Raw genomic sequence first — 6,000 nt, forward strand, 5'->3', positions numbered from 1 at the left:
AAACTTATTGGCAAATTAGATTGTTATGTGTTTCTTACCGTTACTTCGCCACATTGACCGTTTTGAGTATTTGGCGAATAATTCATGATGAACACATGAGTTGTGAGTCAAACTGTTAGTCTAATTAAAGTGATTACAGATCAACTTGAAGTGTTTTTAATGCAGGAAACAGCAAAAAGTAACGAGAAGGAAGCACTCGTGAAGGTTATTGATGATGTTAGCAAAAAGAACAAGCACAAAGACCCCTTCCTGCATGAGGTGCATGTGCTTAAAAACCCTTTCAACTTGTTTAGTTTATCCAAACTGAGTGGTCAATGCTACCACTAAGTTTATGTCTGCATTTGGCAAACCCTTTAAATTACACGACAAGATATCTATTTCGACCTACCACAGCCTTTTTCAAAAAGTAAATACGCCAATATCGCAGATAAAGAAACAACGCTGAAGGCCAACAATTAAAGGCGCGCCTGTGCACCAAATGAACTTTCTTTGCGACATAAAAACCTTGGGCATTTCGTTAGGTTAATGTAAGCAAAAAAAGTCAACAAAACGAATACATATGGATGTCCTGCGTGGCGTCTGTTATTTTACAAATTACAGCACAATATAAATAACGCTTGTTGGGGCAGGTTCGAAAATAAATGCTGTAATAAATCGACAGGCTTACAATACACCACATCTTGTTTCACAAGACGAAAACATTCAACGTTTAAACGTCTGCATATCAGTGCTTAATAAATTGACCTTTACCAATGACGGGCACGTGCAACAGTCAAAGGATTTGGAAATGGAGTTAAAAAAAATTAAAGAAATTTCGGTGAAAAACATGCAAATTGTAAAGGCAAGTAAAAAAGAAATAAAACTGTTATGGGTTAGCAAGGCGCCTTGAAAGTAAATTTTAGACTATTTGTGCGCGGATACGAACCGTTATGAGACTGCAAAGGAAAACTATTTTTTGTCTTCACTAATTGAATTTCCGTAACTATTTAATACTACTGGAAATGGAAATGGGCTTGTTTGTTATAACGTCGGTATTAATGATTGCTGATGCAGAACAATGGCAAAAAGTGATGAAAATTCAAAGCTGTCTGTTATGGGAAGTTTGCAAAGAAATAAATCAAGTAGGTAGTTTGTTTTATTTGTTGCCAAAGTAACACACTTAGGTTTTCTTGTTGCGTTGTAGCTTTTACGTGCCAAACAGGCAAACAAACTACATTTTAACAAAATCAAAACCGAAGGAATGGATCAGTTTAAAAGGGAAATTGCAAACATTAAACTTCCTACCTGGACCGTGCAAGAAAAACTATCATCTTTTGAAAAGGCACTAAAAGATCAATTGCATGACTGGAAGAAGGTCAACGAATACCATATGGAGGTCTTTCCCAGAGAGGCAACAAATTGGGATGAGTTTTGTAGAAAATTTGTTAAAGCGATAAAATATCCCTTCACAACATGGTTGTCGCAAAGGAAAATTTCTCCTACACCTGACAGTTGGCGCAAATATGTGCCAAATCCTTGTAATTATAGTATACAGGCATTGTAAACAGAAGTTCTTTGTAAGGAAGTATAATGGTTTGGGACAATCCTAACTTTGCCTGGGGTATCAATTTGTCTGTAAAGCCTCTTGTTATAATATGACCATACTTGTCATTTACTTTAGCTTTTGTTATTACATGTAAATGTTAGATTAATCAGTATGCAACAATCGTTTCTTGTACAAATTTAAACAAATAAATTCATAAAAGAAGTTTAGAATGCCCTAAAATGCGAAGCAAAATCTCTAAAGAAATTTACAGATATCAAATACGTGCAATTTCCGCTTTTATCACAATTATTATAAAAAACATTTTTATTTATCTGTGTCCCTTTAAACTTTTACTAATACTTATTCATTCAGAAGCAAATCTCTCGATAATTGGTTCAACAAACATCATTTATTTGAGAACTTATAGACGAAAAAGATACTTGTAAAAACTGGTAGCCTATATTTTAGTTTCGCCGATAAAAAACGAAATGTAATAAAACTTTGGCTTCAAATCGTAACCAATATTAACAAAAATCTAAACTTATATTTTGGCGTCCCTACTTGGAAATCAACACGATGAACCCTAAATTGAGTTTTTAACAGTACACGGGCGCACATATCATATAATATTTTGCAGTGTAAATTAACAATTAAAAGGTCAAAGAACCGAATTTACGGGCACGTTTATCGTAAGAGAGTAATACCGCAGAGTTAAATATCATAAATATGGTCATGTGTTCCCTTCGGCTCACAACAAACATGTTGCAGATGTTAATAATTTTCTTTTGCAGGTAATGCTTATTGTGTAACACAGGCAGTTATTGTGGTTTTGCTGGTTTAACGGCTTGCTTTGCGAAATTGCTCGTTGTGCAGACTTGCAAAAGACGGATGCTATGTTCCCGACTGTCGAACTACGACTTTTCGCGAGAATAGGCTTTTTGCACACACTTGCCGTTACATGCTTTCAAAAAGCTATACTGCATGCAGCCTCCAGGCCTAAGATTAATGTCATACAACATTGGTTATTTTTTGATAAGAATGTGAAAATTTTAGGAATTAATCAATCAGTTGGACGTATTGTTTTCGCTTAATTGTTACCAGAAGATTGGGGATACGACAGACATGTCGCCCTTTGTTACAAATCGTGTGTCGACATTAGTATTTAATCGCACATGCGATAATAAGGACAAAAATTACAACCAAACAATGGCAAATTTATTGAAGATGGGCCAAATTACCAGGTGTTTCGTTTGGTCAAACACTTTAGTTCATATTGATGATTTTAAAGTCTACGTTTCTTAGCATATATCCTTATCACTAGGTAACGTAAAGAATTTTTGCAAGTAAACCTAATATCGTCTTTAGTGATTGGTAAAGAGACAACCATAAACAAGTTGTGCTTTGTTTTGGGTACCGCCCTGGCTCGGCACACCCTACAGCACAAACCATGCTGCAAACAACCACAAAACGCTTAAAATGGCTTGCTGTCTGACTTTTCGGCGTTACCCTACTATCAGGGCAACTTCGGACAACAAGAAATGTTTTGTTTAAGCATCCGCCCTTTTCGGCAAAAGATTGTCCTTTACAACAAACTAAAATTTATAGATATGCAACGCAGTTTCAAAAAAATAGGGGAATATTTTTAAAAAATATCTGAATTATCTGTCTCCTATATTTTATTTTTCACAGGAGCACCGCAGCCAGTGTCAAACCGATTTGAGTTTATTTTTTACTGTAGGCTAACTGTAAAGGCTACTTTGTTTCTCAACATAAAAAAGCGACGTGACATAAAGTTTATGTGGAATGGCTCAGCGAAGACCGGGTCTACGAGCGATCGGCGGTTGTTCGGCAAACGACCAATAAAGCTAATGGGGCAAACCAAACATTGCCCGGGACTAAGTGCATGCAAACAAAAAATCATGGCAAACCAGATTTTATTCTACCTTGTGTCGTTAACAACATACTAAAACTCTTTTATTGCTTGAAACGGTCTGGTACAAATTTGCACGGGAACTAGAAAAAGCTTACTCGTAATTGGCGTTAGAAAACATACCAATCTACAATGCTCCAACCCCAATAAGAAAAGAAGGCAATTATTTGAGTACAATCGTGACATTATCTCGCCTATGATGTAACAAGCTTTCCTTAAACTATCCTATATGAGGCAATCATTATTAATTAGGTGAAATTAGGTTATTAATTATTAATTAATTCCTGCATATTGTCCCAATTAAATTGAGTTTTGACTGTTTACTGAAACTTTCGTGTTGCTACCTAGGTGAATCTAAGCGCTTATCTCTACTCAAGACGCAACATTTACACAAAATAAAAATTTTATAAAGTAGGCAATTTTGAGCCAGAACTGCAGAAACGGGGCGATTTCACCAAAAATGTTAAAGATCCTTATTTAAAGATCCTTTAGACCAGGGGTCACCTAACTTTTTTCACTGCGGGCCGGATGAGTGATAACAATGATTCGCGCGGGCCGTATAGCTTATGCCCTACGCAACGAGGCAATTTTTATAGGGGCGCCAAGTTATGGTCTTTCTACAATCCTATTCAAAAACTGATCTTGCGACTGTTAAAATGTATTAGTAGTCTCATCTTACTAGCAATGCTTGTATATTACGCCACAAGTGACAAAAGAAGGCAATTGTTTGCGCACAATTAACACTTGTAGTCTTGTCTATGACGTAACAAACTGGCTTTGGGTCAACCCTGGGCGTTAAAATCCTATGAAACACGGTAATATTAATTTTGAATATCCCCACAGAAAAACTTTTGTAAGGAGTAGATTAACTTCCAATGTTACAAAGTTAATAATACAATTTGACAACCTAAAAAATGTGGTCGCGGGACGCATGAAATGAACTCGCGGGCCGGGTCCGGCCCGCGGGCCGTAGTTTGGTGACCCCTGCTTTAGACCAAACAACAGTTCGACCGAAATTTATAAACAAAATATTTCGAAAATTAAAAAGTGCAAAATTAAGCAACTGGCAAGTAAAAAGCAAATAAGTTTGAAGCAGATTATTTTTCACAATGTGTAACCACGTTTCGTTGCGGTGTTTTGAAGCCGATAACCAATGCCCTGGTTGCTAATTCGACGGTATTGAGGCATGAGATTATTCATAATCTGACAGTAGGCTAGCCATCAAGCGGCCAAAGTTAGACGAATCAAGTGCCTAAGTCCAGTACAACGTGTAAAGTAATAACCGTCCTACTCCGATCTGCCTTTATTTTAGCAGCTGGCTGCAAAATGACATATGTTAAAAAAAATTAGGTGTATTTTCACTTTATTTTACTTGTGCAGAGAGATTTGGATTATTCTTCAAAAAGTATACGGCTTTCAATTTGCAGATAACACGTAATGTCATAGACAATTTAAGTGAATTTTGGATATTTTGTGTTCGGGGCAAAAGTGTCAGCGATTAAATACATCATAAACGGGCAACAGAGTCCCCGATAAGGAAAGAATTCTTATATTTTTAAGGTCATTTAAAGAGGATGTGTTACAGTCGTCGAGTTTTGTGCAGTTTCAGTTTCAAAAACAATAATTGGTTAAAAAAATGGTGTCGGCCCAAAAATAGGATCCCGCTCACAACGGCAGTTCTAAAATATAATTGCCACTTTTGCTAAACGGTAAAAATTTTAGATATAAAGCTAACATCTGTGTAAATTGGAATAATCTAAAGCACTCTTTCTTGACCAAACGTGTAGCCTATAACAAACCAGCATTAGACAAAAACGAACATTGTGGGGTTTTAAGGGCTGAAAATGGGTGAAACCCAATATAAGTTACAAAATTTTTTAGAATACCATACATTCGACCAACCAACAAAGCATAAAACTACTATCTGATGTACTTTAGTCAGTACAGCCGTTTTAAAAAATACGTTTTAGAGGCCTGTGGGCAAGGATGGCAGGAAGGTACGGTACGCATGGAATTTCCCGTACCATGTACCTCGTTTCGTAGAGCGTACCGTACCAAATGTTAAAGATCAAAACGTACCGACCTACCGTACTGTACTTGAGGTACGGTACGCAAAATCGTACTGTACCTTCAAATAAACCAATCGGGATTAGGTGGGATACATTTTATGACATGCACTTAAAGAGAGGTGTCTAAACTTTAAAGAAGCTGCCCAACTACAACCAGCTTATTCGAAATAAAAGGTTAATGTGGTTTCTACGATGGGCTCGTGCAGCGACAGTGTGTAATTTTCAACAGCATGTTTCTTAAAATCATTGCTGCTAAAGAGACAACAACACTAGATATCTTTATTTACTAACTTGAGAATCAATTACAAATGCTGAGTTAATCTCTGTTCTTGTCATGTGCGCGTTTTAATAATGGGCCTGCAGTTCGTGTAACCTTCTTTTGCATAGCGGTCAGCCCGTAAGCACAAAATATTAGGCAGTGACGTCATACAATTGTTTGAGCACTATAAACAATATAAATTCAAGTTTTGGACAAC

This window comes from Phallusia mammillata, chromosome 6 (assembly GCF_965637545.1).
Source record: "Phallusia mammillata chromosome 6, kaPhaMamm4.hap1.1, whole genome shotgun sequence".
Taxonomy (NCBI): Eukaryota; Metazoa; Chordata; class Ascidiacea; order Phlebobranchia; family Ascidiidae; genus Phallusia; species Phallusia mammillata.